We start from the raw sequence: 21793 nt of genomic DNA, 5'->3' as shown, positions 1-21793 counted from the left end.
TTTCATAAACGGACCCTTAGGTATTGATCTATTTTTCTCTTGAATATATGGTAATTAATTAGTGATTCAAACAACCCTTGTGGTTTTTAATCACCTGCTTTAATCACTTTAATTTTAATCTGCAAACCAAACTATTATAAAACTCCCCTCCTTAAGCTATCACTTAATTGTATAATTATAATTGATGATTTTATCGATTGATCACAATCTCTATGGAGACAAATTTATCATTTCTTGACGCAATTTGGTACATTTTCTAAACGTCTATGAACCTCTGTGATACATGATTTTGAAAGATAACTTTTTTCATGTTTAACACTAATGTTTTTCTTCGGGTATTTTGTCTCTTCTCTATCATGAAAGGCTAAAAACCAAAAACACTAATAAATTTTTTACGGGCATCAAAATTTTTAGTCGAAATATTTATTATGTTTATCTGGTCAATTGAGTGTGCTAAAGGATAAACTTGACACGCGGATATACCTTAGAGACATTTAACAATAACTTCAATTTAATAAACAACATAATGTTTAATCCTTAGAGACAACTTAGAGACAATTTAATTTACTTTAACAATGCAATTTAAATAAAAATACCTTAGAGACAACTTAATTAAAAAATTAACCGACGTTAAAAAAACAATAAAATTTTGCTTATAAAATGTTTAATCCAATTTTCACCGATTACATGTAAAAGAAGGAAAAATGACTCACATTTCCAAATTTGTCTTTGCTTTGATAATCTTTCTTTCTATATATGTCGGGGTAAACGACTGCAGTAAGTAATTAATTTTAAACATAATTTTCTCATTTTCTTGTTTATATTAAACATAATATTTCATACTCATTTAATAAAATACTTTATTATTGTTTATTTGACATTGCAGAACGTATTCCATGCAAAGATAACAATGATTGTAATAACAATTGGCAACTACTTGCGTGTAGGTTTGAACGGGAAGTACCTCGATGCATTAACTCAATTTGCAAGTGCATGCCAATGTAACTATCAACATGCAAAATAATTATATGTTACATATAATTTATTTATGTCATAATGTTCGTACTTTAATAATATTATATGCACTTTGATTTATGTTTATGTTACCTTTTTTGAATTATTTTTAATAAGGGACATTCTGAAATCATTTGGTTAACTTTTATTGGGTTTTGGTATAGTCCCCAATATTTGTAATTCTTATTTTCCTGTGATTTATTAATAATAATTTTATAGTGCTACAAGTTATATCATAATCATGGGAGGCCAACATAGTATAGATGACATGTTTGCAACTTGGACTTTGTATTTTCTTTAATAAATGTTTCGCCAGCCTTTAAATCTCTTTGACAAGAACAAAATAAAAATTATCAATGTTACATAATTATTAGTCTCTTGAATAAATTACCTATTCTACTTCTAATTTTAGCATATAAAATTGTTAAGTAATATAAAATTAATAAATATTTGTATGTGATAAAAGAATCAAAGAATAATGTACCATCTAGTCCATATCTAATACCATCTCCTCACAATCTACTCACAATTGTCGCTCGAGGACTACAATTGTCCCTTGATGATAGCTTATCAGGTAAAGGTTCATGGACCGAAAACTAAACCTACACTATAAATACTAACTCATTATCTTTGTGTAAAGTACGCTCAACTTTCACCTAAAATACCTTATCATTCTATGACACTTATTGACTTGACCGTCAGAGTGTGTGCATGTACACTTTACCCCTTCACCCACAGAAGAAGGCTGATACTGATGGAAATACCCTATTCAAAATCTATTAAACACCATCAACCAACGATTTCAGGTTTCGCAGGTGTTAGGATTTTAAGAGGGCTTTTGAAAGCTTCAATCTAGTTACAAATCAGATGAACATATCTTGATTAAATCATTAGTCATTAATCACTTTCAGATTCATGTGCTTACCTCTTTGAAGCGTAGAGAGGAATCCGTGTAAGGATGACCACTAGAAAAGCAGAGTAGAAATGCCTTTACTCTGTCCATACTAACAGAACTCCTTCACTCACAATGCCAGCTGATTTAATGAACGCTTAGAGAGAGGGTGGCAATTGGGTTTCAGACAAAATAGGGTTTATGACAAGTGAATTAGGTTAATTGTGTTTTTGTTTCAACAGACAGGCTATACTTATAGAACAACTTTTGTGCTCTGCAAGCCATGCAATCAATTATAGGATTCTGCAAACCAAGAAGGGTTAAATATGTTTTTGGTCCCTATAAATATGTCAATTTTTCGTTTTAGTCCCTCTAAAATTTTCCTTCAACTTTTAATCCCTATAAAGTTTTCAATCTTCACTTTTGGTCCCTCTTTTAAAGTAAACTCATATGTAGAATTCATATTATTTAATAAAATTTTCCAGAAAAATTCAAAATATTATAAGAATGACTCCAAAAAAAATTAAGAGTTTTTTAACAAAACATGAATTTAATATGAATTTTTATATTGTTTATGGTTAAAAATTCATATTTAATTTGTGTTTTGTTAAAAAAATCTAATTTTTTTTAGGAATTGTTTTTAGAATATTTGACACATTTATGCACAATTTCATTAAAAAATACAAAAATTAAATTAAAAATAGGGACCAAAAAGAGTGATTGAAAATTTTATAGGGACTAAAAGTTGAAGGAAAATTTTAGAGGGACTAAAACGAAAAGTTGACATATTTATAGGGACCAAAAACATATTTAACCCAACCAAGAAACCACTTATGGGGTTTGCAAGTTACTCAATACTACATGCTAAATGCACCCCCATATAATAAGTATCAATTATTTATTTAACTATCGTTTATCTATCCTTTAGTGTGTGACCCTGTAGGTTCTTCTAATGTTGATAATATATTAAATTGTATATTTAATATTATAAATAGTGAGCGGTATTGATGTGGACGATTATATGGCAAGTGTACCAATTGTTAACCAAGTAATAAAGTGATAAGTAAAATATCATATACACAGGGATTGTCGTTTCGTTTGAACAATTCTTGTTACTTATTTTTGTAAGTTTGGCGGTATAAAAGTAAGGTTGCAAATTTTTATCTGCTTGCAACAGAGCAAGTTTACCTGTTTTGGTTGTAGAAAAGTAAGCAGCAGTTAGGATTCTTCGAATACCCTCTCTCTCTCTCTCTCTCTCTCTCTCTCTCTATCTATCTATCTATATATATATATATATATATATATGTTGTTGGATAATAAGTAATATAAATGTCGCGTTTATTTATCTTAGGTAGACTATATAAGTGATGAGGTCGTTGGGACTTCGTACTTAGGTAAGGCACCACTTGACCCAATGGGCATCATCCACTAGGTACCTAATTAGGTCTATGATGAGTAAAACCGCAAGTGCACGGTTCTACCGAAGTAGTAATAAAAGAGTATCGTTCCGACAGGAAGTTATGAATTCAATTAACTTTCAATAATGATAAGAAAAGAGTTTTACTAGGCAATATTTGCTGTCAGGTTCTTTTATAATAAACTAGTGTCCCAATCCGCGCAACGCACGGTTCGTGACACTTTACAAACGACGTTAGTTTGATTTTGAAGACGAAATTAAAATTTAATTAAAGTTGAAAACGACAATAAAAAGTTAATTGTACACTGCGGTAGAAAGTATTCATAATTAGGTTTATTTATTGTTGTCGTAAATTCAAGATAAATATCATCCACTAACAATGGTTGTATGAAGATAAATATTACAACAACACACAAACACATTAAACTTGCAAAAGACGTAAAAGATATATCGCAACATCCAACGAGTCTTCAAAGCTAAAAAAACAAAGGACATATTCACCAGATTCTATTTATAATGCATAATGCATATGATTCAAAAAGTAGACATAAAAACAATAGAAAAACATCCACTAAAATATGAAATATTTTAATTTTCTCTCAACTTTACGAAGGTCCTCTAGCTATCTCAACAAACAAGCTATTCAAAGCAAATTCAAGAATACAACAAATGTTGTCTTCCTTATGCAAATTGAAATATGCATTTCTTCTTTTTATCATATTTTGACGCAAAAATAGTGGACATGTAAACTGCCATAGTGTCGAGATCCATTAAAATAATTGACGTTTTTTTCCGTTTCTCAAATTGAATCAGAACCTCTTCCGGAAAAAAACTACAACCCAAAAAAAAAGTTTGTTGATACACAATCATAAAAAATATTCAATAAATGTTTCAAAAAGGAAATATTTCCAATTGAGATAGCTGACCAGAGCATTATGTGACTGACAAACAGGATCAACAATAATACTAAAGTTCTATGACATCTTAGTTCACAAATCATCCACACTTGAAATCTCGAGTTCTTGAGAAATTGAACCAACGAATTCATGACATATTTTACACAGAGAATTATCATTAACCTCCATTGTGTTTGCACCACTGCTACCAACCCAATGGCCTAGTTTTATGCAAAAAAGAAAATAAAGTCAATTTTGTAACATGTTTTTCTGTGGATCAAACAAGCAGTCAACTACAGATCAAAGAACAACAAAACCATCTTTAACGGAGAAGTGGGAGTTTTCCGTGTAATTTTTTTTTATGATTTATCATAATTTTATTTTTTTTATGATTTATCATAATTTTTTTTATTTTGGCGCTACTTTTTTTAGGTCTAAAAGTCACTTTTAGAATAAAGTTGAAAATTAAAACTTTGAAGTTGAAGTTAAAGTTGTTTGGTATTTGTTGTTTTTTTCAACTTAATTAGTATTTTAAGTTTAAATCTGATTGGTAAAATATTTTTAAAAGAGCTTTGAGATTTTATTACAAATTATCATAAATAAGATAAAAACTTTTTTTTTCTTTTGAAATTGTATAAATTTTTTTATGATTAAAAAAAAAAAAACATCTTGCTAGTTATATATTTAAATGAAAAAATTTATCGTTTGAGATGTCATGAAGTACCACAGTCTTCAGTTAATTTTTTTTTTACAATGATATTGTCTGCCATTATAAAATTAAAGTTAGCAAATTTCGACGTGTTAAAAGGTAAAAAAAAAAAAAAAAAACTAAGTTGTACTAACGATTAGCAAGCTTTTTATTTTTTATTTATTTATTTATTTATAAACTAAGTTGTACTAACGATTAGCAAGCTTTACTTGTTCAATTAACAAATAAAAAAGAAAAACAAATGTGGCTGGGAGGTTTTGAAACATAAGCGTGCAAAATGGTCGGCGAAAGCTGGAATAAAGTTCAATTTATTGACTTCTACTTTTTCAATTTTTTCTTCTTTAATTTAATATTAAGTCTTTTTTATTTTATTTTATTAAGAGCTTCTTATGAAATGTGTTTGGCCCAACTTGTTCCTTAAAGTAGAAGAGAAATTAAAATTAAGCCGGGCCAAATACATCCTCGTGAGCTTAAGTCAGTTGGTATGGACAAATACATAATATAGGCAAGATTCGGGATTCAAATCCCAACAAAAAAAAAATACATATTGGGTCATTTTATGTCATTCAATATATATATCACGTTCACACATTTCAGACAACTAAAAAATTCTCACACTTTCTACATACTTTCTCATCTCTTTCATTCCTTTAACATTATTTCTTTTCACTATGTTTCCTTTAACTTTCTTTTATCATCCAAACATAACCTAAATGCTACAATTAGTAGATATTTGAATGGGCCACTACCTATATATTTTTTTTATTTGAATAATTTAATCAATTTTATTTGTGAGAGCTTCATTAAACATGAACAATTGAACACTGAAAACTTGAAAGTTCAGTGTTTTGATTGCAAATGTATGACCTATACTACAAATAACTTGTACTTTCCAACTCGTCCAATGCACGAGTCGCGACACTTTCAACGCTCTATGATTTGATCACAAAGGCGGAATTAATTTTTAATCAAAGTTAAAAACGACAATGACAAACTAATTCTGCATTGCGGTAGAAATTATGTCATAATTATGTTTATTCATTGTTGCCGTCAATTCAAGATAAATACCATTAATTAACAATAGCTGCGTGAACATAATAACCACAACAACACACAAACACATTAAACTCGCCAAAAGTCGTAAAAGGTTTGTCTCAATATCCAACAAGTTTTCCAAAATAAAAAAACAAAGGACATATTCACTAAATTCTATTTATATTACATAATACATATAGTTCAAAAGTAAGCATAAAAACGATAGACAAACGTCAACTAAAATACGTAATATTTTAATTTTCTTCCAACTCTACGAAGTTGCTATAGTTAACTCAACAAATAAGCTATTCAAAGCAAACTAAGATTGCAAAAAAATTTGTCTCCCTTATGCAAAACGTTATTGAATGCAAATTGAATTCAACCATCATAGATGCATTTCTTCTTTTCGTCATCTTTTGATGCAACAATAGTAGACCTGCACATTTCCATATTGTCAAGATCCATTAAAAGAATTGACATCTTTTTCCGTTTCTCAAATTGAATCGAAACCTCTTCCGAAAAAAACTACAATCCAAAAAAAAAAAAAAACGCTTTCTATGTTGTATTTATTTTTGTTGGTTATCGACAAATGTCTTTCATTAACAGTAGTCGCATAAAATGATAAGTCACAACAACGCACAAATCCATTAAATTTGTTGAGGCCCAAAAAGGCTTGTCATTCCTTCAACAAATTTTCCAATACATGGCTATGTTATCCCTCTAATGTCACAATCGTGCGGAATGTGTAAGAATGGTGATGGATTATAGAGTGAGTAAAAGAACAATTAAAATTAAGGAATAAATGAATAATATAAATAAAAATAATGGTAAAAACTTGAATTAGAAAGGCAAAAATATTATGGTGGTCCTGTTAGATAACAATTTTATCGTTTATGTTTTTTTCACGTCATGTTGGTCATTCACCTATGTTTTGATATGAATTTCAGGCTTGAAATCTAGGTTTTTTTATTTGTCAGCTCTTCGTCTGAAATATATTATATGCCAAAAAAAATCATTTGAAAATTGAAATTTCATATGCAAACATGACGAAAGATCAAAGGTACAATGAAACGAACTTGAGATTGAGATAACAATACAGCGTATTAACACATACATATAAATGTGTCTATAATATTGCTAAATATATAAAATGTCATACTAAGACATATTTTCATATTAGATATGATACAGTGATACAACACAATCATTGAATATATAAATTCCTTAAAAAAAAAATGAATATATATATAAATACTCCATCACTCACGCAATATATCACAATTCTAAAAAAGTATATGTCCAAATTAGAGATGTCAATGGGTATCCATGAGTACGGATAGTATGATACTCGTACCTGTCTCGTTGAATAAATATGATATTAATGCCCATTCTGTACCCGTGTAGGTATCCACTATACGGGTAACCCGTGGGTATTGAGGTATCCACGAGTATTCATGAATACCTATGGACTGTTAATTTTTTTATTTTTTGGTACAAAGAACTTTTTTTTAGTTACCAAAAACTTCAATACTAAACATCCATAAATAATGCATTCAAATTTTATAAATCATACCTAATCCATACTAAATTCATGGTTCTTACATAATCAATACAATATAAGTAAAAGAAAAGCATAAAAACATCCAAATTTCATATGCATTCCTCATAACCGATAATAATCTTAACAGTAATAATATATCTTAGGCTTATTCTTAACCTTCAAAACCGTGGCTTCCCATAGTAGGAAATGGTCAAGTTGTCTTGCTCTTTCTCAAGTCCAATCATCTCTCTACTTCTTCATTCTCGCGTTCCTTTCTCTTGAGCCTTGGTTTTGTGAACTTTGAGAGACAAGTGAGATTATGAGAAATTATGAGTGAGAGTTGGAAAAATTAGTGATAGGGGAAAGAAATGCCTTTGCTTTGAGGGACTTTGATGACTAAATGAGATAAAAGAGAGAAAGACGTATTTGTTTAGACGAAAAGCTAATCGAGGTAATGACACCTCTCTCTTTTCATATATTTTTCCATAAAAATGAAGTGATGTTTTTGTTTATAATTGTTTCGTATCTGCTTACGTGTTTAAGAATACGTAGCTGCCAAAATGAGTAAATGTTTACATATACAAAGCCATATTCTTGAGAATAATGAGTTACATATGCTTATAATATATTTGAGATATTGCATATGATTAGAAATGTTTATGCATATATGGGGAATCAGACATTAAATTCCTATCATAAATGTATAACAGAATATACAGAACATGCTTTACATCATAAGGGTTACTCCCAATTAGTGACGACTTATCATCAACACAACAATCATTCGGCAACATTACAAGAAATTTGTTGTAACGCAAGAAGTGTTAAATTCAAATAAGCTTGTTATCTATTTGTTTCTTCTCATACTCTCTCTCATCTATTTGTTTCTTCTCACAACCAAACACACCTTTAAAGTTATAGACTCAATTGGTCCAATTCTAACTTAAATATGATATATTTTTTTTTTTTATGTTCTTATAGCTTAAAAATTTATAAGTAACTCATGTTTTGTTAAAATATTTTTTTTTATGAGAGATTCTTATAATATTTATTCTGAAAATTTTAATTTAAAAGTATAAAGGCTAAACAATAGTTAACTTAAAAATAGAGATAAAAATGAAGATTGAAATTTTTTGAAGGACTAAAATGGAGGACATTATTTTGGGGAAATAAAACGAAAATGTGATATATTTATAAAGATAAAAAAGATATTTAACCCATGAAAATCAGATATATTTATAAAGATAAAAAATATATTTAACCCATAAATTTATGATTCACGTTTTTATTTTTGACAAAAAAACGGAAGTTGAATGTCGTGCGTAAGCAACCTGATCTATGATGAAATGATTAGATTCATACACCTAAACTACTTCCTTCTCAAGCAAATTTAGTAATTTGAATAGAGAAATGACATGATGATAACTTCTGTGATAACATTATATTTCATATTCACATTATATTTTTACTTTCTCTTTTGTTTGGTTTCAGTGTCGATAACTAATTTTTGTAGTAAATTTATGGTTGTCCCAAAAATTATCACACAAATAGTTGTTCAAATAACAAACATCGTTTGAATAATCTCATAATTAATTTATGTAGAAAATCTTATTAATAATTAATAGGGGTGTTCAAAACCGAATCAATCCAAAAGAAAAACCGCAAATCGACAAATTGAAACTGAAACCGCAAAAAACCACATTTGATTTAGATGTATTCGAATAATTTTTTTACTCAACCGCATGATTTGGTTCAGTTTGCGGTTTTGATTTTACCAACCCAACCAAACCAAATCGCAATAAAAAAAGAAACATTAATTAAATATATTTAATCTAAACCAATACTCATAGAAATTCAATCGAAACTTTAATAAAATGACATTAAGTTTCTTCTTTCCTTTTTTCTATAAAAAAATGTATTTATGTACTACTTGAACTCTTAGAGAATGATTAGGATTACTTTTTGTCCACGTTTTAATTTGGTCTACGTAGTTGAGAACATTGTTGGATGGAAATAATATTGTAATGTTGGATGAAATGTAAAACATTGCTAAAATATGTCGTGTTTTAGCTTTTTAATTTGATTTTAACGTTGAAAAAAAATTATTGTCTAAAAAAACCGCACTAACTGATCCAAACCATATTAGTTTGGTTTGATTCGAATTTTATTTTAAAAGTCAACTGAATCAAACCAAACCAGATACTTATTAATCTTACGGTTCAAATGAATTTTATTCTCAAAACCGAACCAAACCGCACAACGAACACCCCTAATAATTAACCATTTTGTCAAAGGATTTATATAAAATAAAAAAAATAAAAAAATATTTTGAATGACGTGCATAGCGTTTTTTTATGATTAATTATTTCCTTTTTATAAATAAAATTCCTTTATTTATCTCTAAATTTTTTTATTTTATTGTTTAAAAAAAGATGGGACCTATGATAGCACTTGTGCTATTAAACTCAATTAAATCCTGGTCAAAATCCAACTCTTCAGTTGCGCCAAAAGTAGGCTTCGAAAGCACTTTAAGGAAAGTGATATTAAACACTAGACTTTTAAATAGCGTCTTAAAATGGCTATTATATGTAGTATATCTACAATAGCGGGGGATTTAAGCACCTTTAAGCGCTATTAAAGGCAAAAAAAAGTGCTATTAAAACCATTTTTGGCATAGTGAAATAAGCAGGGTTAGTCTACGAATAAATAATCGTTTATTTGTGATATTAGATCATTTAAGGAATTAGGGATTGTAATCTGAGAAGAGGGTTCTAAGTTAAGGGATTAATTATGGCTATTTTAGTTAATCATCGTAAAACTAGAGAAATATTCATGAGAAATAGGTGTAGTGTACCAATTATGGAAAATCAAATGATTCGAAAGACCTAGTCTCATCTCTTTCCATAACTTTTTCAAACAATCTTTATTTTCTATTATTTAATTTTTATGCACAACAAACCTACTGTCTCGGACACTAAAATAACTTTACACATCTTATTTCATAATGCTATTGTTTACTTGAGATTAACACGGTTCTCATGGAAACGAACTTAATTGTATTACTTCAATAGTTTCAGTACACAAGTTAAAAGTCTATCAGTTATTATAAGTATAAATGACACACTAACCCTAATTTCTAAATATATAGCAGCAGTAGCGCAACCCACCAACTATGATTACCCTTTTCATTTTTTCTACAAGCTAGATCTCCATTTCAGGTCTCCTTTATATTTTTATTCTACTTAGATTTATGTTTTCTTGCTATAAAACCATCATATCTTATCTTAGTTCAAACTTATGGCATAACAAATATGGTTTGAGATTTTTTTTTTCAAAAATTTTAAAAATGCGGTTCAACCTGCCAAACCGTGTAGCCTGTCACTTTTCCCGGTTCATCCGGTTTTATCTGGTTTCCCGGTTTGTTGCAAAACCATTTTCTTTGTATTTCAGACCAGACATAGGTCCGGTTCCCGGTTCAACTAGTCAATCCAGATGGTCCGATCCGATTTTAATTACCTTGCCATTATTTATCTTTGGGTATTTTGTCCCCTCTTTATCATGATAGGCTAAAAAATAAAAAATCTACTAAATTTTTGATGGGCTTAAATTTTTTTATTTGAGATCTCTATTATGCTTAACTGGTTAATTGAGTGCGCTAAAGGATAAACTTGGCTCACTGATATACCTTAGAGCCATTTAACAATAACTTTAATTTAATAAACAATTTTTCACCTCTTTAGTGTTCAAATATATTTAATTGATGTCAATAAAGAAATAAACTTTTACTTATAAAATGGTTAATCCATAGTAGCTTAGGCATACAAGTATCCTAGGCCAATTCCGAGAAATCACAAAATTACGCCAAGTTCGTATCATTTTACAAAAACGATCTTTTTCACATTTTTCAAAACAATACACCTCAATCAAGTATTTGTGATATTAGGTTAATGTTCTTCAAACCTATAAAGTATATTAGATCACCTAAGGAATTAGGGATTGTAATATGAGAAGAGAATCCTAAGTCAATGGATTGATTAGGGCTATTTTAGTTAATCATCGTAAAACTAGAGAAATATTCATGAGAAATAGGTGCAGTGTACCAATTAGGGAAAATCAAATGATTCGAAAGACCTAGTCTCATCTCTCTCCATTACTTTTCCAAACAATCTTTATTTTCTGTTATTTAATTTTGGCTAAAATATGGTTTTGGTCCCTGCAAATATGCCTCATTTTGGTTTTAGTCCCTGTAAAAAAAATTTGTTGTTTTTGGTCCTTGTAAAATCAAAAGATTTTGCAGGGACTATTTCTCTAATAAATGGGTTCAGTCATCATGTGCCACGTGTGCAAATCATCACAAAAGTGGAGCCAGGGACCAAAATCAAAATGAGGCATATTTGCAGGGACCAAAAACAACAAAAAAAATTTACAGTGACTAAAACCAAAACGAGGCATATTTGAGGGACCAAAACCATATTTTAGCCTTTAATTTTTATGCACCTGCTGCCTCGGGCACTAATATAACTTTACACATCCTGTTTCATAATGCTATTGTTTACTTGAGATTAACACGGTTCTCATGGAAAAGAACTTAATTGTATTACTTCAATAGTTTCAGTACACCTGCTAAAAGTCTATCAGTTATTATAAGTATAAATGACACACTAACCCTAATTTCTGAATATATAGCAGCATCAGCGCAACCCACCAACTATGATTATTGTAACACCCCGTTTTCCCAACTTGAAAAATTTCACTTATATCAGAGTAAACAACTAAAAACTGGATGTTACACTTCTTTCAAATCTGAATATAGTAAAATTACTAATTATCTCAATCATCAAATTAAATCTTATTGTAGCGGAAATTATTTTAACGTTTAAAACAACCTTGACACAAAGGCCTCAAGGTAAAATCTCATAAAATTATTCCAACAACATGTTCATAAAACTTCATAAAATAATACGTAAGGAACAAAGAGCAACAACAAAATTCTCATCCCGTTACGTATCAGAGCACTTAAGACGATGACACGTGAGAGAGTCCACTCACGACCACAACTATTCTAGATTACCTGCAAGTTACCCAATTGTGAGGGCAACATTTCCAAGCAGAAGGGGTGAGATTTCACATTCAATAATAATAAGCATATAATTCATCAAAAGCATTTAACAACTTAAACTTCATCAATTAATAACATTAACTCTTGTTATAATACTTCATTAATAACTCAACCAACTTCTAATCATTATTAACTTCATATTCATCACATTATATACAACATCATATAGCACATAATAATCAGATCATAAACATCATCATATAACGACATAATCATCACATCATAAACATCATCTTATAACAACATAAACAACACATCATAAACATCATCTCATAACGACATAAATAACAACATCATAAACATCATCTCATAACGACATAAACAACAACGATTAATAAATATTAATACTTCGCTTAGTTCTTTATTAACAACTCATTGACAAATGACAACTTAACGACAACGACAATGCGACTTCTACAACTTAAACTCAACATATGCAACTTCAACTTCTTAATCATGCATGTGGTACCAATTCAGGGCATCAAGCCCCCAACATATTGAGCAAAAATACACTCTCAGGGCATCAAGCCCTCAACTTAAAGAGCAAAAGCTCACAGGACATCAAGCCCTCAACGTATTGAGCATAAATACACTCCCAGGGCATCAAGCCCTCAACTTAAAGAGCAAAAGCTCACATGGCATCATGCCCTCAACGTAAATGAGTATGCATGGACTCAACAACTAATGCAACGACAACTAACAACTTCAACGACATCGATAACAACTTACAACTTTAACTACATTGACAACAACTTACAACTTTAACAACTTGACCAACATATGCAACTTAATGATTTAATAATCAATACAGTAGAGACAACAACATACACCAACTTCACAACATAGCATCATTAATAATAACAACTTGAATGGTATAACAACATTATTTTCTATATCATACCTTTTCCACATAAATATATGTAACTCAAATTATTCAACAACAACATTCACATAATATATGTATTTCAAATTATCCAACAAAGATATTCACGTCAAACCAAATTAGATCCATCACAACATAGCTTAAATAATCTTAAACACCCTAGTTGAACTCATAGTACTTCTAGTTTTGAGGTTTGGAATTATTCCTTAAGTTTTGGATTAAATTAGAAACGGTTATGCTGAATTTTCATAAGATTTCACTAAAACCTCCTTGGAGTATTTTCATCATATCTCAAGAACCAAAAATCATTTTCTCGTCAAATCAAAGCCACTGGAAAGCTAACTCAATTATCTACAACTTTCATGTTTACACCAAAGGCCAATTCAAAACAGAAACGTGTGAAAAAGACGCAAGAACATGAAACAGGACGTGCTGTCAGAGAGCAACTCGGGAAAAACCCACTTTTCACCCCAAAATCCCAATTTTAACTTCCCTATGCCCAAATTTGATCCAAAAAACATGTCGAACCATTTCTATACATGTTAAGGCACTCAAAACCATATAAAAGATTGCACTAAAAATAACCCATGATCTAAACATCACTTCTACACAAATTCAACGGATTTTCTACTCTATTAACAACCAATTACAACTTCAAACCTAATTCCCAAATTTCCATAACTACAACCTACAACATGCTAAACTCAATTTCAGAATTATACAACTTAGAATTAGAGAAATTTAGTCCCACCCTTACCTTAGATTAGATGATCGGACTCTACAAGATTCTACCACTTTCTCTTCTCTGACTCTTCTCTTCTCTTGACTTCTCACTTTCACGCTTTTCTCTCAAAAGCAGTTTCACGTAATCCTTATTTTCTAATTCTAACTTTCATTAACCTACTTATTTTCTCTTATTTCCAAATCTGCCCTTTTATAAAAATCATTAACCTACTTATGTTCTCTTATTTCTAAATTTGCCCTCATATATATATATATATATATATATATATATATATATATATATATATATATATTTCTACACCAAATAAGAAATATATTTCTACACCAGATAACATATATTTCTACACCAAATAACATAATATTTCTACACCACATAACATATATATTTCTACACAAGATAATATATATATTTCTACACCAAATAACATATATATTTCTACACCAGATAATATATATATATTTCTACACCAAATAACATATATATTATACTAATAAATACCAACATATAACATAACAAAATATCACCCATCAGAATAAATCGACTAAATTATGGAAAGACACCTAAACTCAATAAAATAAATAAATATTAAAATAGGGCGTTACAATTATCCTTTTCATTTTTTCTCCAAGATCTCCATTTCAGGGTCTCATCTGTATTTGTATTCTACTTAGATTTATGTCCTTTTGCTATAAAACCACCATATCTTTTCTTAGTTCAGACTTATGACATAACAAATCTGGTTTGAGTTATTTTTTCAAAAAATTTTAAAAATGCAGTTCAACCTGCAAAACTGTGTAGCCCGCCGGTTTTCCCGGTTCATCTGGTTTCCTGGTTCGTTGCGACACCAATTTTCTTTGTATTTCAGACCAGACATAGTTCCAGTTCCCGGTTCAACTAGTCAAACCAGATGGTCCGATCCGATTTTAATTACCTTGCCATTATTTATATTTGGGTATCTTGTCCCCTCTCAATCATGATAGGCTAAAAAATAAAAAAAATCTACTAAATTTTTGACGGGCTTAAATTTTTTTATTTGAGATCTTTATTATGCTTAACTTGTTAATTGAGTGCGCTAAAGGATAAACTTGACACATTATTATACCTTAGAGCCATTTAACAATAACTTTAATTTAATAAACAACTTTTCACCTCTTTAGTGTTAAAATATATTTAATTGATGTCAATAGAGAAATAAACTTTTACTTATAAAATGGTTAATCCATAGTAGCTTAGGCATACAAGTATCCTAGGCCAATTCCAAGAAATCACAAAATCACGCCAAGTTCGTATCATTTTACAAAAACGATCTTTTTGACATTTTTCAAAACAATACACCTCAATCAAGTATTTGTGATATTAGGTTAACGTTATTCAAACCTTTAAAGTATATTAGATCACCTAAGGAATTAGGGATCGTAATCTGAGAAGAGGGTCCTAAGTCAAGGGATTGATTAGAGCTATTTTAGTTAATCATCGTAAAACTAGAGAAATATTCATGAGAAATAGGTGTAGTGTATCAATTAGGGGAAATCAAAGTATTCGAAAGACCTAGTCTCATCTCTCTCCATAACTTTTCCAAACAATCTTTATTTTCTGTTATTTAATTTTTATGCACAACAAATCTACTGTCTCAGGCACTAAATAACTTTACACATCCTATTTCATAATGCTATCGTTTACTTGAGATTAATATTGTTCTCATGGAAACAACATTAATTGTATTAGTTCAATAGTTTTAGTACACCTTCTAAAAGTCTATCAGTTATTATAAGTATAAATGTCACACTAACCCTAATTTCTAAATAGCAGCAACGCAACCCACCAACTATGATTATCCTTTTCGTTTTTTCTCCAAGATCTCCATTTCATGGTCTCCTCTATATTTTTATTCTACTTAGATTTATGTCTTCTTGCTATAAAACCACCATAACTTTTCTTAGTTCAGACTTATGGCATAACAAATCTGGTTTGAGATTTTTTTTCAAAAAAATTGTAAAATGCGGTTCAACCTGCCAAACCGTGTAGCCCGCTGGTTTTCCCGGTTCATCCAGTTTTTATCTGGTTTCCCGGTTCGTTGCGACACCAGTTTTCTTTGTATTTCAGACCAGACATAGTTCTGGTTCCTAGTTCAACGAGTCAAACCAGATGGTTCGATCCGATTTTAATTACCTTGCCATTATTTATATTTGGGTATTTTGTCCCCTCTCTATCATGATAGGCTAAAAAATAAAAAATCTACTAAATTTTTGCCGGGTTTAAATTTTTTATTTGAGATCCTTATTATGCTTAAATGGTTAATTGAGTGCGCCAAAGGATAAACTTGGCACACTGATATACCTTAGAGCCATTTAACAATAACTTTAATATAGTAAACAATTTTTCACCTCTTTAGTGTTAAAATATATTTAATTGATGTTGGTAAAGCAATAAACTTTTACTTATAAAATGGTTAATCCATAGTAGCTTAGGCAGACAAGTATTCAAGGCCAATTCCAAGAAATCACAAAATCACGCCAAGTTCGTATCATTTTACAAAAACAATCTTTTTGACATTTTTCAAAACAATACACCTCAATCAAGTATTTGTGATATTAGGTTAACATTCTTCAAACCTTCAAAGAATATTAGATCACCTAAGGATTTAGGGGTTGTAATCTGAGAAGAGGGTCCTAAGTCAAGGGATTGATTAGGGCTATTTTAGTTAATCATCATAAAACTAAAAAAATATTCATGAGAAGTAGGTGTAGTGTACCAATTAAGGAAAATCAAATGATTCGGAAGACCTAGTCTCATCTCTCTCCATAACTTTTCCAAACAATATTTATTTACTGTTATTTAATTTTTATGCACAACAAATCTTTATTATCTGGTTTCCCGGTTCGTTGCAACACCCGTTTTCTTTTTATTTCAGACCAGACATAGGTCCGGTTCCCGGTTCAACTAGTTAAACCAGATGGTTCGATCCGATTTTAATTACCTTGCCATTATTTATCTTTGGGTATTTTGTCCCCTCTCTATCATGATAGGCTAAAAAATAAAAAAATCTACTAAATTTTTTATGGGCTTAATTTTTTTTTATTTGAGATCTTTATTATGCTTAACTGGTTAATTGAGTGCGCTAAAGGATAAACTTGGCACACTGATATACCTTAGAGCCATTTAACAATAGCTTTAATTTATTTAATTGATGTCAATTCAAGCAATAAACTTTTACTTATAAAATGGTTAATCCATTGTATCTTAGGCATACAAGTATCCTAGGCCAATTCCATGAAATCACAAAATCACGCCAAGTTCATATCATTTTACAAAAACGATCTCTTTAAAATTTTTCAAAACAATGACTCACATTTCAAAGTTTTTTTTGCTCTGATAATCTTCCTTTATACATATCTCCATGTAACCAATGGCGGTAAGTAATTTTCGACATTATTTTCTCATTTTCTTATTTATATTAGACACAATATTTCATACTCTTTTAATAAAAATACTTTAATGTTATTTTACATTGCAGTGTTTGTTTCATGCAACAGTCACATTCATTGTCGAGTAAATAACCACAAAATTGGGTGTAACATTCCTGAACAATACTTGTTGTGCGTTAACTTATTTTGTTTGTGGTTGGATTATTAACCATTAATATGTAAAATAATTATATGTTACATATAATTTATTTTCATGTCATATCCTATGCACTTTGATTTATGTTTATGTTGCCTTTATGTTGTTTAGTTGTTATGTACCTTTTTCCCGTACTCGGGTTTTATCCCAATAGGTTAACAAGGGACATTCTAAAATCACTTGGTTAACTTTTATTAGGTTTTGGTCTAGTCCCCTCAATATTTGTAATTTTCATTTTTCATTTATTTATTTATAATAATTTTAGAGTGCTGCAAATTATAGATTATAATAATGGGAAGCCAACATAGTTTAGATGTCAAGTTTGTCATTTGCACTTTGTTTTTTCTTGAAAAAATGTTTCGCCTGCCTTTAAATCTTTTTGACAATAACAATATAAAAATAACAATGTCAGTACATAATTATTATTCACTTTAATTAATAATGTCAATATATCATTATTAATATTTATTATTTATTCATTGGTAAAAAATATTTATTATTTATTCTACTTCTAAATTTAGAATATACGATTATCAAGTGTAAGGATGACCATTAGAAAAGAAAAATAGCGATGTTTTTACTCAGTCTACACTAACATAACTCATGTACTCATTGTGCTAGCTAATTTGATGAACACTTAGAAAGAGGAAAGAGGGTTTAGTTTCAGGGTTTCAGAAAGAATAGGGTTTACTAAAAGTGATTTAGGTTAGTGTCATGTTGCTTAAACAAAAAGACCATATTTTACATAATCACTTATGTGCTCTTGAAGTAAGGCAACCAATTTTGTGCTTCTGCAAGCCAAGAGAGCACACTTGTGGGCTTTGCAAGTTACACATTATCATATGCTAAATGCACCCCCATATAATAAGTCTCACTTTTTTGAACAACTAAATTTATTAATAACCAGGTCACCACTCAAGACAAACAGAGACTGACAAGATATAAAAAACAAGAAAGGGCGTCGTGTGTAGGTGTTAAACTCTCTGTGGCGTATAAAATTATCTTTGTGGTGTTACATTTTGGTTTTTTTTTTAATTTTTTTAAGAATATTGTTTGGTTTTCTTAAGCCCCATCTCTTTTATATTCGTGTTTATTTTGTTCGACTATGTCTAGAGAAACTGCATTAATATTGATTAGATTTAAAGTTTTCTTTGAACTTGGTTTGATTCCCGTCTTTACTTTAATGCATATATTTTACTAAATAGTCATGTTTACCTTCAAAGTTATGAATATTATAACCACTTTATTTAATGTTCCTATGAACAATTATCACTAACACTATCTTTAGGATCCATTTTATGTGGGAATATCTACCGAGTGTATATTCAACGTGAATTTTGAAGAGCTATAACGTGAATCTCACTAACATTATCTTTTACATAAAATAAAACTAACTCTTTTGTTGAAAACTCTGTCATGTGATTATCTACAAAATCTTCCTAGCTTTTGAAATTGATGCTTTGGATGGAATATAACTTTAATCGTTCAGAGACATTTCTTCGACCGAATGGTAAACTTATTTCAAATGATTTGAAATTAAGTGATGACCATATGACAAAGAATGTGACTAGAAGATCCAATACATAGCTCATCTTCTGAATGAATAAGCTTTCATATAAATTTGTTGACTATATGGTTTTTTAATAGTCTTTGATACTTATTAGACCCCGTTTGGATAAACAGCTTATATAGATGCTTATAACATTATAGCTTACATCATAAGCTCTTATACTTGATAAGCTATTTATGTTTGGATATGTACACTAAAAAGTACTTACATAAATTGAAGTGTTTGGATGTGACATTACATAAGCAATTATCTCAAAATTTTAAATATTTTTAATTTAACAAAAAAATCAAAGAATCGAACCACAATTATCAAGATTTTTTTTGATAAAATTAATCAAGATGTAAAAAATAATATTATAATATATTAATTATAATTATATATATAGTATAATCAATATTCGTCCTTAAAAAAATATCAATATTCATATAAGACAAAATTAACATTCGAGGTGTAAATAAATAGTCTAAACATCATTATACACAAGTATAATAATATATGATAAACTTTCTTTTAAAAAAAAGTATAATAATATAAATATAAACTTGAGAAATTATGATTGTAAACTTACCATATATAGATATTAATGTACAGTTTGTTATCAAAAAAAGACAAGTTAAGTTTATTTTTTTTATTCAGTTTTATTTTGTTACGTAACAAAAAAATAATAAAAATCATCCTTAAAAAAAAAAAATCTTAGTTACGTGTGTTACTTTAGTAAGATAAGTATATAGCAATTTTGTTACTCATGCACAACCAAAGATAACTAACATTATAATTAAAATATAAAAAAAAACTAAAAAATAAAATAAATATATATGTTTTGAAAAAGTGGATCAAGAGAGAATCGAAGGAGGTTACATAAATTCATAAGCTCCTTGTTAAGCCGGAGGGTAAGCTGAAAATTCAGGCTTATTAAAATATGGCATAAGCAGCTTATGAAACTATGATAAGCTATTTTTATTTATTTACCCAAACACCTTTAAAAAAGCTTATGGAAGTAGATAAGCCCACATAAACTCAAAATAAGCCAATCCAAACGGGGCCTTAGTCTATATACCCATTGGGGTATATATTATACCCGTTGGGATATATAAAAGTCTTAGAATATCATTATTGTAAATTAAGTGTAAATTGATTAGCATTGATTAGTCATGAATGTATAGGATCAATATTGATTAGCATTGATGCATTTCATTTACTAGACAATACTCCCTCCGTCCCAAATTGTATGTCGCTTTAGGGAAAAAAATTTGTCCCAAATTGTATGTCGCTTTACAATACCAATGCAACTTTAACGTTACTTTTCCTCTTATAACCTTAACTATTTATTACTCTCTCTTATTTCAATTCTTTCATTTATTTTTCCCATATTATTTATTAAGGACAATTTTGTAAAACAACTCATAATATCTCTTTTCCACACAATATTAATTGCATTTCTTAATATATGTGTGAAATGTCCAAAACGTCTTACAATTTGGGACGGAGGGAGTATATTATTCTTCGAGTTGTTGATTTCTCTTTCTAGATTATGTGTCTTGAATGTTTTGTTGGTGATTTCTAAAATAATGGAATCACTTTAGAACCAAAAGTTATAACTCTTTATGGGAATCATTCATATACATTATAACATTTGGTAAATGGATACTTAATGAACCATAGCATTGATTCAAGTGTATATGATCATAACATTTGGCAAATGAGTGCTTAATGAACCATATCATTGATTCAAGTCAAAAGGGTGTTTTCACTCATGTGAATGGTCATATAATGCACTATAAATGTTTGACATTTGGGCATTAATTTGGACACAACAAGAACAAGAATTTTGTTACATTAACCCTCATTTTCTTACTCATTTTCTTACTTTAAATCATCCATCAATTCTCTAATGCATGAGTGAATTGCTGAAACCATAAATCTGTAAAATACTGTTAGGAAATACGCTTGGTGTGGCTGTGCAATACACATCAAGGAACTCATAGTATCTTGAAGGGTATTCGCTAGTCATTCATTTTGCATCAAATATACAGTTATTGGTGGGGGCGAATCGAACCTAAAGGTTAGTGTGGCAACCCCGTGCGCTCTGAGTTTTACATGCATAACCATTAAATTTTTCAGGTTTCAAGTGCAGCAGCATCTTCCCAACAATCAAGTTATATACACTTCATTATGTTCATCTTCATCATCTTCTCAGTCAAGCTATTGCAGCAGTCTCCCAAATCAAGTTATATAACAATCTTTAGGTTCGATTTCTATGTCTCCTTCATTGAAAGAAATGACTTCTGACTTTGTTAAGTTGGAAAAAATGAACTCTCACAATCTCATCCATGTCCATGGTGAACGGTAAAC

General features: G+C 29.6%; 1 long non-coding RNA gene across 1 annotated transcript; it reads left to right on the top strand.

The window, feature by feature from the left end:
* Nucleotides 1–685: 685 nt before the first annotated feature.
* Nucleotides 686–1253, top strand: LOC11434960 (uncharacterized). The gene is made up of 2 exons (XR_005645794.1): nucleotides 686–777; nucleotides 948–1253. It is a non-coding gene; the product is annotated as an uncharacterized lncRNA (long non-coding RNA).
* Nucleotides 1254–21793: the final 20540 nt, after the last annotated feature.

The sequence above is a fragment of the Medicago truncatula genome, chromosome 1 (assembly GCF_003473485.1).
Source record: "Medicago truncatula cultivar Jemalong A17 chromosome 1, MtrunA17r5.0-ANR, whole genome shotgun sequence".
Lineage (NCBI taxonomy): Eukaryota > Viridiplantae > Streptophyta > Magnoliopsida > Fabales > Fabaceae > Medicago > Medicago truncatula.
Note: the sequence above shows the minus strand (reverse complement) of the source record. Positions and strands in the feature narration are given on the sequence as shown.